Source organism: Berghia stephanieae, chromosome 14 (assembly GCF_034508935.2).
Source record: "Berghia stephanieae isolate SIO BIC M18660-M18661 chromosome 14, UCSD_Bste_1.3, whole genome shotgun sequence".
In the NCBI taxonomy this organism is placed as follows: Eukaryota; Metazoa; Mollusca; class Gastropoda; order Nudibranchia; family Aeolidiidae; genus Berghia; species Berghia stephanieae.
The window spans coordinates 4,172,480-4,189,725 of NC_088373.1; the positions used below are offsets into that span (position 1 = coordinate 4,172,480).

Below are 17,246 nucleotides of genomic sequence, written 5' to 3' on the forward strand. Positions count from 1 at the left end.
TAGTTAATCATGTTATGACTGATACTTATATGATTGCGAAGCAAATTTATATTGACTCATGGTGATGATGGAAATGATGATGATGATAAGATAATAATTCTGATGATGATGATGATAATGATGATGATGATGATGATGATGAAGAAGAAGAAGAAGAAGAAGAAGAAGAAGAAGAAGAAGAAGAAGAAGAAGAAGAAGAAGAAGAAGAAGAAGAAGAAGAAGAAGAAGAAGAAGAAGAAGAAGAAGAAGAAGAAGAAGAAGAAGAAAAAGATGATGATGATGATAATAATGATGATGATGATAATAATAATGATGATGAAGATAATGATAAATAATTCCACACAAAGCCCACATAATATGTGAGCCTTCGCCTCCAATCGATGTCATGTCGAGATGATCTGGATGCTAAAAATAGCTTTTATTTACAACCAGCCGAGAAAGAGGAGAGCTAACGCTAAATCTCCTCTTGCTAGGCAACCAGTCAATATCATGAGAACTAAATGAAGTAAGTCTATGAAGTCTTCGCTGAGGAAGATGGAGATTGGTTCTTCAATAGATAGTTCGAAGTTGACGTCACTCAGGTCTTTGTTACTGTTTTTTGCCATCCGCGTTTATGAGTAATTCTCACTAAACGGTATTAACCTGACTATCAACGATCATGGTTACACACAGTTTTGTGTGTTGGTCTGTTATACTTCCGGATGGCAATGTTATGAGCTTCTTAGCCAAGCACATACTATCTATAGCGAAAAGCTTCAAATTAATTTTCTTTTTTTTTTTAAGCACAAGATCCTCGTTATGCATTTCGGTTTGGAGGTCAGGGGTCACATTTATTATAATGCAGTGATCAAAATAAATAATAAATAATAAAATTGATCTTTATATAGCGCAATATCCACTAAATGTGCTCAAAGCGCTTTACAAGGGATCCCTGGTCAACAGCAACATTTAACATGTAGGACGGGACATGCCGCCTGTTAGGCGATATTACAATTTTTCGGACAAAGACAACGCTGTTCAAGGCCAGGTACTCATTTTACACCTGAGTACGGTGAGAGAATGCGAGTAAAGAGCCTTCTCCAAGGACTCAACTATGCGCCGAGATCGAGGCTCGAACCCTGGACCTTCCGATCCGAAAGCGAGTTTCAGTGTCATACCACTAGACCACATAGCCGCACACTTACTGTAATATTTGTCTAATAATCAAGTCAAAAGTCAATAAGATACCTGGATACCTGGATACCTCTGTATAGAGCTTTTAGACTTGGTGTAGTCTCCTTCGCTCCTCCTCATCTATTAATGATTGGACCAATTTTTATAATTGAACTTGTTTCCTAGGGTGTTGCTTATCTCCAACTCTGCTTTGAATTTATTCAAATTTTTTGCTGATACTGTGGTTTCTTGTAGTTTATTCCAGTTATTTACATTATACAATTCTAGATGAAAAAAAGTTCCTTCTTTCATTTGTTTTAAAACGTTCTTTTTTCAGTTTCTTGCTGTTTCCTCGTGTCTGAATGTTCTTGTTTGGTTTAAGGAATCCTGCCTCTACCCTGTCTATTCCCTTTACTATTTTATATGTTTGGATCATATCTCCCCTTCTTCTCCTGTAATCTAAGGTCGGGAGATTTAATTCTTTCAATCTCTCACAGTATGTTTTGTCTTTCAGGTGTGTGATAAGTTTTGTTGCTCTCCTTTGCACTCTTTCCAAACAGTCTTTGTCTCCCTCAAACTTCGGATACCATATGCAGTTAGCATATTCCAGCTTTGATCTAACCATAGTCTTGTAGATGGTAGTCATGTGTTTTGTTTTCAGATTCTTGAAATTTCTTTTCACTATTCCGAGTGTTTTACTAGCCTTAGATTGAACATCTTTAATTTGCTTCTTGAAGTTTAGCTTCCTATCAATAAATACTCCTAGGTCTTTTTCCCCATTGGATTTCTGCAGGGGTTTTTCTTTCATTATATAGTTTGCTTCTCTGTTGTTTTTTCCTAGGTGAAGAACTGCACATTTATCTACATTGAACTCCATCTGCCATATTTCGGACCATTCTTCAAGCTTTTTCAAATCTTGTTGTAAGGTGTTTCTTTCTTCTTCTGTATTAGCTACTCCATAGAGCTTAGTATCATCGGCAAAGATTTTACATTTAAGATAAAATTTAAGATAAGATAAAATAACACCGAAATGCCTCATGTGTTCGTTCGTCTTCACTTCTTTTTTATCAATAACTCAAAAGCCAAAAGTCAACAACATTGCAGTCCAAACAGTTAGATATGAAGTGAATAGAAAAGTGCCAGAAGACAATACAGAATTAAAAATTTTCGCGGCGGTGGTGGGGTTTGAACCTGCGACCTTATTGGTACGACAACTCCGCCTGGCGGAGTTGTCGTACCAATAAGGTCGCAGGTTCAAACCCCACCACCGCCGCGAAAATTTTTAATTCTCTATTGTCTTCTGGCACTTTTCTATTCACTTCATATCTTGTTGTTACCAACATAAGTGCCTGCTCCACTCACTTTTCTGAATTAAAAAATTCACCCCATACACCGGAGCATACTCAATGTCTCAATCGTTTCTATGTTATATGTTTGTGTTGAGAATATTGGCTATTAAGCTTAACTGCTGGTCAAAATTATTCGCGATGGTGGTGTACGAACGAATCGGCGGTCTCAAGAAGTGGGTGAGAGAGGGATCTAGTAATGACTTTGAGTTTGAAACGAATATTTTTGTGTTCGTGGATAGCTCACACGGTAGAGCCACGCTCTCACCTGCCAGGCGAAGTTGTCGTACCAATAAGGTCGCAGGTTCAAACCCCACCACCGCCGCGAAAATTTTTAATTCTCTATTGTCTTCTGGCACTTTTCTATTCACTTCATATCTTGTTGTTACCAACATAAGTGCCTGCTCCACTCACTTTTCTGAAAGTCCAAACAGTTCAGATTTAAAGGCAAATTATAATTTCGTAAACAAAGGGAAGTAATACAATAAATTCTTCATTCATCTATATTTTCAACACTGAAAATCAAACTGACATACCTGCTCGTTAACATGTAGAGCTGGTCTTCACGGATCTTGTCTGTTTAAATCATTCGCTTTCAACTATAAAACAAAACAAAAATAAAAAATAAAAGTTTCAATGGGGTTAGTTTACGCCGCTTGACAACGGAGTGTGATGTCACGTGTCTTCCGGTAGTTACGGGCTTAAAATGGCTGCCGAATATAAACAGTGAGAGCGAGCTCGTGTTTGTTGACACGTCTGATTAATAAACGCAAACGCGTGAACTTATTTTCCCTTCATTTTTTAAAATTTATTTTGTTGTGTGAATTATGTTAATAATATTAAATAATATATTATATCTTTTTTTTCTTTTTTTAATGAGCCTTTATACAATGGAACCTCGGTTAACAGATCCGGATATAACGGGCACTCGGTTATAACGAGGTATTTGAATTTTTTCTCTCCCTCTTTGCCTTTAGTAAAAGTTACCGGCTATAGTAGGACTTTTAAGATCATTATCGGTTATTACACGGCGCGAAACCCACTCGATATCTCCAAATAAATACAATTTATTAAAGGCAATCGGGAGCTTGTGTTGGCCTAGTTCATGAATGCTCTCTCTCTCTCTCTCTCTCTCTCTCTCTCTCTCTCTCTATCTCTATCTCTCTCTGTGTGTTTGTGTGTGTGTGTATGTGTGTTTGTACGTGCATAGGTTACACTACTCTATGCTACATCACTTTGGAGATAAAGATAAAGGGAGTAAATCCGACTCATGAATGAACAACACAAAACAAACGACGTTTCGGCCCTTGGCCTTTATCAAGTAAACACAGAATACATATATATTTATATTAGATCTTATATAAATATATATATGTATTCTGTGTTTACTTGATAAAGGCCAAGGGCCAAAACGTCGTTTGTTTTGTGTTGTTCATTCATGAGTCGGATTTACTCCCTTTATCTTTATCTTCATTTTATGACTCATTTAGGCACCTCTATTTATTAGTTTTACAAGATCACTTTAAATGGTGATTTAAGACATTTGGGTAATGTCCCTTAAATTTCAGTCGTAGAGATTTTAGTTTTAGGCTGATCCCATCATCAGTGTTATACCGAAGTTCCACTGTATAGTGCAATGCCCACTAAATCTAAATGTGCTTACAACGCTTTTCAAAAAGTCCCTGCCAAAAACTATGTACGGGAGACATTTTTGGTGTAGTCGAAAAAAAAACAAATATATTACTACTGGCTGACGATCACAATATAACCCTTTCTTTACCAGCCATTTTCAGATTTTTTTTCCCAAAAATGTCACACCTACCCAACACAAAATCAGTTTTTTCTTACTCAAACAGAAAAGCAACAAATGTATTCTAAGCATATTATTGATCAGCAAATTTTTGTTTGTTTTTTTTTTAGCTAAAATAAAACATTTTTCTTTAAATTGCGTGATTTACTAAAGAAAGTTGAATGATAAAAGGGCAGGTCGCATCGTAACGAATGTGACGATTTTCCTATGGGTGGTAAGGAGAGGGTTAAGGGATATTAATATAGTTGGCTTTGTACCTCTCATGCCATCATTTTCGCTACTACCAGGAAGGAAGCCCATTCACGGCTTACACTGGCCATACACCTCTGGCTGATTCTGTAAAGAAAGTATTCGATCCACCGTCCGCCTGGCAGCAATGGCAATGCGCCTTCGTTTCATGTGAACATAGAAGCGTGGAGCCCGGGATGGCCAAGGCCATTCGGGCATAGGCATTTACGAGATGAAAGTCGGTTTGTACGAATTCAAACCCTCAAGGGGGCCGGGACATAGACTCCTCGAAACTAGAGGATAAGTTGCCAGGTTTCTCCACCAGCAAGAAGAGGCACTGGGTGGAAGCGAATTGGCTTCGGACGAGAACCTACACAAAGGTCCTTTAAGGCAAAATCGCTTCATCAATGGAGACAATCCACCTGTCCAATATGTACCCGTTGTGGTAACGAGCCCGAAACCGCAGAGCATCTAGTTGAACGGTGTGTTGTGACGAAGCTTCCGGGTGGGTTTGCGACGGTGCACGAGTACGGTAAAGACTTTGCTGATTGGGTCGATCGTCATAACATAGTAGTGTGAGCACCATTAGTAGCTGCTGCAATCGTTTCAGAATTAACGACAAACATACAACACATCTCTGGAACGGACTGTGTTGTAGCAGATTGTTTATCTCGACCAAACGAAGAGGCTGTATCTTTGGGCATCGACCATACCCCAATGGCATAAGCTGGAGGATGTTGTGAGTATGTTACCTAAAAGCTTAGCATACATATGCTTAGTTCAGTCAGTAAAATAATTAAAGGATTGAGCAGTTTACCTACAGACCACCGTAGCGTTTTTCTAATCGAAAAAGCACAACATTCTATCCGTTAAGATTGACGGAAAAAACGATCCCCCCCCCCCTGCCTCCCTCCTAGAACATGACGCCTGTAATTTGATGCAATTTTTTTTTCGACAGAGACAATGCTCTTAAGGAGTCAGGTACTTGTTTTACACCTGAGTATGATGTGATAATGTGAGTGAAGAAATAAACATTTAGTAAATGAAAAAAAAAAGTATTTAAAAAACTAATCTTTATCGACCATCAACACAGCACTGCAAAGGAAAATACAATCGGTGGATATGGTTCTTGAGACGTATGCTGATAATTATTACAACCCCCCCCCCCCCCCCCCCCGAAAAAAAATGAAAAGAAAAGATAAAACAAGAAAGAAAAAAAAAAACCCAAAAAACAAAACAAACAAACAAAATACAAAGCAAAACAAAACAACAACAAAAAACTCTTTTTTTTTTATCGCACGTAATGATTAACATGTACTTACGGTTTCTAGATCATCGCCGAAAGACAATACTGACACGATAAGCATAGCCAGAACCTGAAGGAGGAAACGATTGAAAGGTTCAAGGGTCAAGGTTCATACGTAAATTTAAATTTTAGTCATTGGCTACCTAAAAACAATGACAAAGAACCGAGTGACGTCATTATCATTCGATCTATTGATGAAATCATATTAATGATGATGATGATAAAAATAATAATGATAATAACAATAACAATAATAATAATGATAATAATAATTTTAACAATAATAATGATAATAATAATAATAATAATAATAATAATAATAATAATAATAATAATAATAATAATAATAATAATAATAATAAAAGTACAATAGTATAATATCAACATTAAAGTATATTACAAGCAAATAAAATTATAAAAACAAAAGTTTAAAAAATATCAATAGACAGAAGGAATTAAAAAAATAATGGGGAAAAAAAAAACAAGTTACCCCTACCGGGATTTGAACTCTCGAACCTTAAACTCAGAGTCAAACAGCTTATACCATGGTGTCACTGAACTCTTAGTGACATTTAATCATGTCTATTTAGACATTTAAAAATGGATTTGAATGCCACTCTTATTTTGATATTTTGAACTATGTTAATTGCATAAAAGCAGAAATTTAAAAAAAATTACGATCAAAATATTTTTACAGCTTTGATTCGGGCTGTCAGTTAGTGCATGTGTTCAACCTGGAAGTAGGTCAACAGTTTATTTCCATTCAACCGAGATTGTCGCACTTTTCACTCTCTCTATGAAAAAGAGTTCCTTATGGATACTGAATAGTGGCAAAGCACTATTCAGTATCTGATACTGAATAACCACTTCCTAATAATAATAATAATAATAATAATAATAATAATAATAATAATAATAATAATAATAATAATAATATTATTATTATTATTATTATTATTATTATAAATATTATTATTATTGTTATATTGTTGTTGTTATATTGTTTTTGTTTTGTTTTTTTAAAAGGGTTTTACGGTGCTTGCAACACATTACGGTCATATCAGCGCCAGTAGAAAGGAAGAAAATGGGATAGTAAAAAGTTCTAGAATTACAATTAAAGCATCCAAGAATAAGGCAGACAAAAGGGAATTGGTTCAAATAGGAAACAGATGTAGATTCCAAGAGCACACTATCAAAGCACTTAGTTTGATATCACCTAAAAGTCTCATCCAGACACAAGCACAGGTCCCCACTGAGAGGAATACACTCAAATGTTTACAAATCATATATACTATGTATAGAAAATATAAAACAGTGCATAACAGAGATATGATTTACAAGGGAAAAAATATCATCTCCCAAAACTAACTGTACATTTGACTGTTTCCCTCCCAGCCAGGGTATCCGGACAGGGCCAGGACAAAACCAAGTAATCTTATTCCAAGATAAAGACAGAAAGCATGTTGGAAAACAGACAGAGGAGGATAGAAGACACAGTATGTACCTCCCTGTCCACTATAGGAGGTCAGGAACCCCACCCAGTTATTATTATTATTATTATTATTATTATTATTATTATTATTATTATTATTATTATAACGATAATATAAAACGATGATGATAATAATTATAATAATAATAATAATAATAATAATAATAATAATAATAATAATAATAATATGATGATGATGATGATGATGATGATGATGATATGATGATGATGATGATAATAATAATAATAGATAATAATAATAATAATAATATAATAATAATAATATAATAATAATAATATTAATAATAATAAAAATGATAATAATTAAGATGATGATGGGGATAATAATAATAACAACAACAACAACAACAACAACAACAACAACAACAACAACAATAATAATAATAATAATAATAATGATGACAATAATAATAATGATGATGATGATGATGATGATGCGCACCAGATCATTGATAACAAAAGCACTCACCAGAAAATTGAAAACTCTCATGTTGATTGATAGAACCAAGGCTGATCCAAACTATAAATTGAAGTTAAAATCACAGGGGGATTCAACAAGCTTACACTTACTACTCCTAAACTGTAATAACAGTCTGCAGCCAATTCACTGTATGATATAGATACAGTCAGATGAAAGAAATAAGATAAAACCCAAACAAAAACCAAATACTAAAAAAAAAAATCCCAACCAAACCAGACAAAAGTAAACAGACACATCAAAAAAACCAATACAAATAAATATCCACATCAAACTGATCGGGACATCTGTCACCACATGATGAAAGTCTTGCTTGAATTTGAATGAATTATCGTCATCACCGTCAACATTATCATCGTCGTCGTCGTCGTCGTCGTCGTCATCATCATCGTCGTCATCATCATCATCATCGTCGTCGTCATCATCATCATCGTCGTCATTATCATTATTATTATCATTATTATCATAATTAGTATCATTATTATTATTATTATTATTATTATTAATATTATCTTTATTATGATTATGATAATTATCATTATTATTATTATTATTATCATCATCATCATCATTGTTATTATTATTATTATTATTAGGCATTTTTGAGATTGTCCTTTCCAGAGATTTACCATGCTCAGTGCGCATCACAATATTTCCTCATCAGGCTATAATTTGAAACCATTTCCCCATGATATACAGTGTCAGCCGCCCTTTTTGTACTTAAACTCTTACAATGTGTTTCACTGCAGTCGCCAGGTACCCATTCATCACACCTGCTGATGTTTTGCCAAATGTCTTTTTTTTTTTGGCAGAATTTGAAGTCGTCTGGCAAAAATAAAAAAACGGTTTGGCAGTTTGGCAGATTTTATTTTCCACGTTTTTCATGGCAATTTTTATGTAGTAGTACTTTTTTTAAACTTGGGAAATGAAAAAAAAATATTATGACATCGGCCTGGCGTATTTTTGTTTAACAAAACTGATGAGTTTTCAAAGGGGGTACTATAAATAGTAAGGTTTGGCAGATTTTTGTGGTATTTGGCAGATTTTTAAAATCCAGTTGGCAGAATGCCTGAAAATAATCTGGCAACCCTGGCCCTTAACCACCGATGAGTGAAAGGGTTCTAGTCTGTGGTCCTAACTACCTACCGAAGTAAGTAATTGATCTAGATGGAATTAAGAACCCACTAGATGAAGAGGAGAATATCCGTGGATTGATTGGTGAAGCCCAATCGTGTGTCAGTCTTGTTTACATACATCATGGGGTAGAGGCAGTGATGCCAAAACTCCGGTCTGGAGAAAAAAAAAAAAAATCGGGTTACGGGCAAATTCCGTCAAATTCCGGTGAGGTTAAATTGTTCACAGGATACCCCCCCCCCCCTTTCCAGTCACTACTACTTCAACCACCACCACCACCACACCATTATCATTACCACTACTACTACAACCACCACCACATCATCATCATCATCACCACTGCTACTACTACTACTACTACTACTACTACTACTATTACGACCACAACCACCACTTCATCATCACTATTGCTACAACCATCACTACCACTACTACTACTACTACCACCACCACTACATCATCATCACTTCCACGACAACTACAACCACCACCACCACATCATCTTTACTACTGCAGCAACAACCGTCACCACCACATCATCATCACTACCACAACAACCACCACCATCACTACCACTACTTCTACAACCACCACACTATCGTCACTACCACTACTTCTACAACCACCACCACCACCACATCATCTTCATTACCACTACTACTACAACCACCACCATCACCACCACTACCTCTCCTACTACATCATCATCACTACTGCTAGTACTTCAACTACAACTACCATCACCACCACATCATCATCACTACTACTACAACCATCACTACCACTACTATTACAACGACATCACCATCCCCACCACCACGACTACAACAACCACCACATCACCGTCCCCACCACTACTGCAACAATCACCACATCACCATCACTACCACCACTGTTACAACATCTACCACATCACCATCCATGCCACCACAACTACAACTACCATTACATCATCATCTCTACCACCACCATCACATCACCATCCCTTCAACTATATTACAACCACCACAACGCCACCCCTAACCACCAATACTACTGCAGTGTTGCAAGCGACATAAAAACGCTTCAAACAATTTCTTCACACAAACACACACACACACACACACACACACACACATCACAATAAATTGCGCTCATTGGATTAATTTTCATGTTCACCTTCCCTTACTTGCCATCAATAATAGCTCATCACAAATACTTTGACCTCAAACTCTAGTCTCCTTAGTTTTTCAATTTCATGTTTCTCTTCTCAACACTACATGCACTTTAAGCGCGCGCGCGCTCTCTCTCTCTCTCTCTCTCTCAAACACACACACACTACAACCACCACCATCACGACCACTACTACTACAACCACCCCACCACACAATTATTATTACCACTACTACTACAACCACCACCACATCATCATCACTACCACTACTACTACAACTACCACCACCACATCATCACCACTACTACAACCAATGCCACTACTACAACTACAACCACCACCACCACATCATCATCACTACCATTACTACTACAACAGCCATTATCACATCGTCATAATCGTTTATGTAGCAATGACTATCCCGCACACATCTTTGGGCCTCTTTTTCGCTTACGAAGTGCCCAAATTCGCGTCAAAATATGGGACGAAGCCGTTTCGTATATGCTATTTTAAAAAATTAATTACCACGCTTTTTAACAATAAATATGTCTGAAATTTGGTAGACAATTAGTAAAGATGTCATTTTAGATTATGTCAAGCGACAAAACTCGTGCGATTATCAGAAAGCCGTTACAAACAGATGTTTGCTCTTTTGAGTGAAATATTTCTAAGAGCAGAGATTTTGTCACGAATAAGGTTATAGATGCACATTTCATCTATTTATGTTTCAAATTTCATCGGAATATGGTAAGTACTTTTTACGTATTATCACAAAACATCAACCCAATTTACGCTTCAATGGGTGAGAAGAGAAGACAGCCATTTTCCCGCCCAATCGCTTGACACGCATGTGACGCAGGGTTGCCAGTTTATTTTTCAACAAAATGCCAGGGGAAGACTCAAAAAATGCCAAAACACTCAAAAAAATGCCAAAGTCTGTTGACACCCACCCCCACTAAGAAAACTACTCACTTTTGATAGACAATTTACTATCATATCCTGGTGGCTTGCGTGTTTTCTTGTCTTTTTTTTTTTTTTTTGAATTATACTAAATTTCCTGTTGGGGTAATTTTTTACCTACTGACTACTAAGTGGAGTGAAAGTTAACAGGCGACCATGACGCAAATATACACGAGCTTTGCAGGAGATTCCCAGAAAACTTACGAGGATACTTGTCGAGGGCTGAATTTGAGTGAATATATGAGGGAGGCAGGGCTAGTTCAGGGTGTGAGTTTTAATAGCAAAGTTTTCCGATGTGAAGAGATTTGTTTTTACGCGTTTAGAAATAATTAAGAAAAGGTGTCATTTGAAGTATAATATAGATAGAATGCGCTTGGCCAAGGAGTTCACAACATTGCCATCCGGAAGTATAACGGACCAACACACAAACTCTGTGTAACCATGAACTTTTATAGTCTGGTTAATACAGTTTAGTGAGAACAACTCACAAACGCGGATGGCAAAAACAATAACAAAGGCCTGCGTGACGTCATCTGCATACTATCTATACAAGAAAAGAAAATGCCAAATGCCAAATGATTTTTCTAATGCCAAACGGTTTTCAAAAATGCCAGATTTTTGGAATCTGGCATTTAAAATGCCAAACTGGCAACCCTGATGTGACGTCTGCGAGGCAAGGCTGCCAGATGGCCAGACTTCCACCTGACCAAATTCGATTTAAAAAGTGACTAAATAGATACTCGCATGGTTTTTGCTACTAAGACTGAACGCCTTAAAACTAATGGAATTTGGCAAAACATAAAATTGAATAGACCAGGATAAAAGTCACTGAGACAAAAATAAATAAATAAAATTTAATGAAAGAAATATAATTCTATCTTTAGCCACATGCGTGGGAATCTGGCACCTCATCCACCAAAGTCTATTTTTTTGGCATTTTTTAATTTTGTGACGTCATAGGAGGAAAGAATGTAACAAATCTGAGGTATGCAGATGATACGGTTCTACTGGCAGAATCTGAACATGAACTACAAGAATTACTGGATGTTGTAGTCAGGAGTAGTGAAAATATGGGACTGGAACTGAATATATCTAAAACAGAATGTATGACGGTATCTAAAAATAATAACCCACCAGCCTGTGTAATAACAAGCAGAGGACAAACAATACAACAAGTTGAATGTTTCAAATATTTAGGCTTCAATGTAACATCCAATGGAAAATCAGATTGTGAAATAAAGAAAAGAATAGGTATGGCGAAGAATGCATTCAACCAGCTGCATACAATTATGAAAAACAGGAATATTAGCATGAAAACAAAAATCAAAGTCCTGGATTGCTATGTACTGTCTGTGCTGCTATATGGTTGTGAGAGCTGGACCATAAATAAGACCATGGTTAAAAGACTGGAGGCAGTGGAAATGTGGTTTTACAGAAGAATGATGAGGGTGTCATGGATGGAAAGGAAAAGAAATGAAGAAATTTTAGAAATGGCAAACAGAAAAAGATCACTGATAACAAAAATCATCAAACGCCAAATGGAATTTTTAGGACACATTATCCGCCACCCTGGTTTGGAAATACTCGCCTTGACTGGAAAGATGAATGGAAAAAGAATAAGAGGAAGACAAAGAATAACGTATTTGAAAGGGATAAGAACTTGGACAGATGAAGCTGAGAAAGGTGGCGCTGCTTTAATAGAATTGGCAAGAGATAGATCAGCTTGGCGGAAGATGACCTCCGACGTCTGCTTCAGATATGGAACTACATGAGATGAGATGAGACGTCATAGGGGTGCTAAACGTGTCGCTATTGTATTTTGTCTTACTCATCATTCGATAATTCGACTTTTTAACAATCTTTGACCCCTTTGAAATAGACTCGTCCAATTTCTCTTTTCCTCACAGTAAATAAACACACACACACGCTCTCTCTCTCTCTCTCTCTCTCTCTCTCTCAGAAATAAGACATGGTCTCACAGACTATTTTGATTGATAATAATAATTTAACAGGTACTTTTCACATCATTTGTGAGGGCTGTTAACAAAATATAACACTTCGGAATTGTTCCAAATGATCAATATTATGTATATTTTAAAACAAAATTACTGTTGACCCTAGCCATACAGCTCTAAAACAATACAAGTTAGAGCTCTTCTGATGTTTTTCATCATATTTTCTGAAAAATTTGCCCTAAAATTACCAAGTTTCAATATCATATTCCGTGAATTAAGCGAGATACAGTGCTGAAACATGCGAACTGGTCGGACTCTACATCCTGTCACAACTACAACAAACACACACATACATCGGCCTCTATAGAGATGACGGACTCGCTATAACCAACAGACGACCAAGAGCGAACGAAAACATCAAAAAACAAATCTGTAAAATATTCCAAAACAACAATTTGAAAATCACAATAGAAGCAAACAAAAAAACAGTTGACTTCCTCGACATCACATTCGACATAAAATCCAATTCATTCCAACCGTTCAGAAAACCAAACAACACCATTAGCTACATTAATAAAACAGCAACCACCCCCGTCCCGTCATTGAAAACATACCAAAAAACATAGCACTGAGGGTGAGCAAACTTTCGGAAAACAGAGAGATATTCAACGTCGCAGCCACCCCCTACAAAGAAGCACTCACAAAAAGTGGATACAACACACCATTTTTATACACAGACGCCTCCCTCTCATGTAAACCCCAACACACAAGTGAAGAACGTAAAACAAGAAAACGACACATAACTTGGTTCAACCCACCTTTCGACATAAACGTCAGCACAAACATAGGACAGCAGTTCCTGAAGTTAATTGATACACACTTTCCAAAAAACCACAAGCTACATAAAATTATCAACAGGAATACCATAAAAATAAGTTACTCGTGTATGCGCAACATAGAACAAATAATTTCAAGCCACAACAAAAAAATATTAATAAACCACCGACAAGAGCAAAACAAGCCCACTAGAAAATGCAACTGCAGAAATAAAGAACATTGCCCGCTAAACAAACAATGCTTAGAATCAAGTTTAATTTACCAAGCCACAGTCACAGAAACTAAAACAAACAAGCAAGAAAAATATGTAGGACTAACAGAAAATAATTTCAAAACAAGATACAACCTCCACACCTCTACATTTAGAAACACTAACAAAAAAACATCCACAAAACTCAGCGAACATATTTGGAAATTAAAAGACAACAAAATAGACCACAACATTTCATGGAAAATTTTATCTAAAGCAACAGGATACACACCAACATCAAAACAATGTAGCTTATGCCTGGAAGAAAAATATACTATAATCAAACAACCTCATGAAGCCACACTCAACATGAAAAGTGAGATCTACGGAAAGTGTCCCCATCGGCGCAAATTCCTCTTAATTAACTTCAAACCGGAACCACTTCAAGAAACAACAACAGTCAACAAAACAACTCAGTCCTGAAGATGGCAAATTAAGCCTGAAACATTGATGTAGACTGCCCCAAACATTGTGGTAAATATTTTAAATAATAATTCGCTCCATTACTACATGTCGAGCACTTTTCGTACCATATTTGTATCAAACACGATTCAAATATATTTATATATATATATATATATATATATATATATATATATATATATATATATATGAGTGTTGGTGGGTACTCGTGGGTACGAAAGTGCTCGATAATGATGGTTAGAGCTAATATAGAATACAAATTGTCACTCACATTTGTCCGCTACACAACGGAACCAAGAACAAGCAATTCGTATGGAGTAAGAATTTTTTCTTCGGACATTATTAAGGATTACGCCGACTGAGGACGTGGAATAAGCCCACAGAAACGAACGTCTCGGCCATAAAAAGTGAGTGACAATTTGTATTCTATATATATATATATATAAATATATATATATATATATATATATATATATATATATATATATATATTGATATATATTAGTCAACACTCTAAAAGTCAACTCCAATATCAGGATTCCACTATATTGATAAATTAAGATAACCTCCAATATGGTCCAAAAATCTTTTAAACAAGATTATGGTTTAAATGTTTAGGCGCTGGTTGTTTTGATTTGTCTGTATTTGAACTGAGTAAAATAAAATAAAAAACCAAAAAAAAAAACCCAAAAAAAAAACATGTTTTTTTCCCCAGTCGAGCCAGGCACACTTTCACACTTTTATCGGCCCAGCCCACCGTTCAATACATCCAAATGTCACAATAACATGTTAACAACTTTATCAATCGGCCCAGCCAACTGTTAAATAAGCAATCTTGACGAATTCAGTGGTTAAAGATTGTAAGTATGACATTGTGTCGACTATTTGGTTTGTCACTGAATTTTTACAAATGTACACACCTGATAGAGCACTGGTCTGTAGCACACAAAATCTATTCAGTCGATATATGTTTGGTTTTGTTTTTAAGGGTTTTTTGGCACTTGCAACACATTAAGGTCATATCAGCGCCAGTAAAAAGGAAGAAAATGGGATATGTTTTGTTTGTTTTTAAGGGTTTTTTGGCACTTGCAACACATTAAGGTCATATCAGCGCCAGTAAAAAGGAAGAAAATGGGATAGTAAACAGTTCTAGAATTACAATTAAAGCACAAAAGAAAAGGTAAGAGAAAGGGGAATTGGTTCAAATGGGGAACAGATGTAGATTCCAAGAGCACACCGTCAAAGTACTTAGTTTGAGATCACCTAAAAGTCTCATCCAGACACAAGCACAGGTCCCAACTAAGAGGAATACACTCAAATGTTTACCAATCATATAATATAATATGTTAACTAAACATATTACTATGCATAACAGAGAGATGATTTACAAGGAAAAAAATATCATCTCCCAAAACTATAACTATACAGTCGACTGTTTCCCTGTTGGATAGAAGACACAGCATGTACCTCCCTGCCCACTATGGGAGTCAGTCGATATAGAAATGGTTGTTTGATGAGAAATGAGGTCTAAAGAGCCCAAGTTTTCAAGATTTTTAGTGCTTATTCAATAATAATAATAATAAATGAGCATGCTCGGATTCGTTGACAACTTTCAAATCTCGCTTAAAGTTTTATCTTTTTACGTCATAATGTTGAAAGTTATAATTCGATCCTTAATTCATCCAATTACATCTGCTTCCCTTGCACTCATCAAAAGTTTTAATTTCCAGAACAAAAAATAAACTTCCATATTTTCCGGGACAGCCTTAATTTTTTTTTAAATTTCCAAACAAATCTGGAAATTCTGAGACAGTTGGCGTGCCTTATGTATAGTTGACCACTGGCCACACTTAAAATTGCTTGACTTTTGTGACAAGACTAGACATCGATCCGGTTAGCCACCGATCTGAGAGGTCGGGTGCGCATTCAATGACGATAATAATAAATAAATTGAGATTTTATATAGCGCAATATCCACTAAATGTGCTCAAAGCGCTTTACAAGGGGTCCCTGGTCAACAGCAACATTTAACATGTAGGACGAGACATGACGCCTGTTAGGCGATATTACAATTTTTCGGACAAAGACAACACTTTTAACGGCCAGGTACTCATTTTACACCTGAGTGTGGTGAGAGAATGTGAGTAAAGAGTCTTTTCCAAGGACTCAACTATGCGCCGAGCGAGGCTCGAACCCAGGACCTTCCAATCCGAAAGCGAGTGTCATACATAGATATACACCTTGTACTACCAGATCGCTTGCGAGAATTGGCGGGGTTACTATACGTCACTAAAAAATTACCGTGACGAGCACGCGAGCTTGTTCTTCGGTCGGCCTCCATAACTTGGGGCAAAGTGAGGTGTATATGTGTGTTTGCTACGGTGTGTTTCGCCTTATTTGAAGGTAATAATAGTAAGCATATATAGTTGAGGTTAAAAAAAAAAGACAAAACAAGACGTGCCATTATTATTATTATTATTATTATTATTATTATTATTATTATTATTATTATTATTATTATTATTATTATCATTATTATTATTATTATTATTATTATTATTATTATTATTATTATCAATATTATTATTATCATTATTATTATTATTATTATTATTATTATTATTATTATTATTATTATTATTATTATTATTGTTGTTGTTGTCGTCACTGTCATCCCCCCCCCATTATTATTGATAGTGGT

General features: G+C 35.9%; 1 protein-coding gene across 4 annotated transcripts in view; it reads right to left on the bottom strand.

The window, feature by feature from the left end:
* Nucleotides 1-17,246, bottom strand: part of LOC144960133 (17-beta-hydroxysteroid dehydrogenase type 6-like) — a 40,070-nt gene that overhangs the window by 1,963 nt on the left and 20,861 nt on the right. Inside the window, exons 7-10 of one of the 4 annotated variants that reach the window (XR_013642760.1) lie at nucleotides 8,980-9,123; nucleotides 7,825-7,962; nucleotides 5,859-5,912; nucleotides 3,035-3,097 (exon numbers count right to left, since the gene is read on the bottom strand). The gene's annotated coding sequence lies outside the window, so the exon portion shown is untranslated. Of the gene's footprint in view, nucleotides 1-3,034; nucleotides 3,098-5,858; nucleotides 5,913-6,338; nucleotides 6,595-7,824; nucleotides 7,963-8,101; nucleotides 8,126-8,462; nucleotides 8,482-8,979; nucleotides 9,124-17,246 lie in introns of those variants that run through there. The other 3 variants (XR_013642761.1, XR_013642762.1, XR_013642763.1) reach the window with 3 other exon arrangements.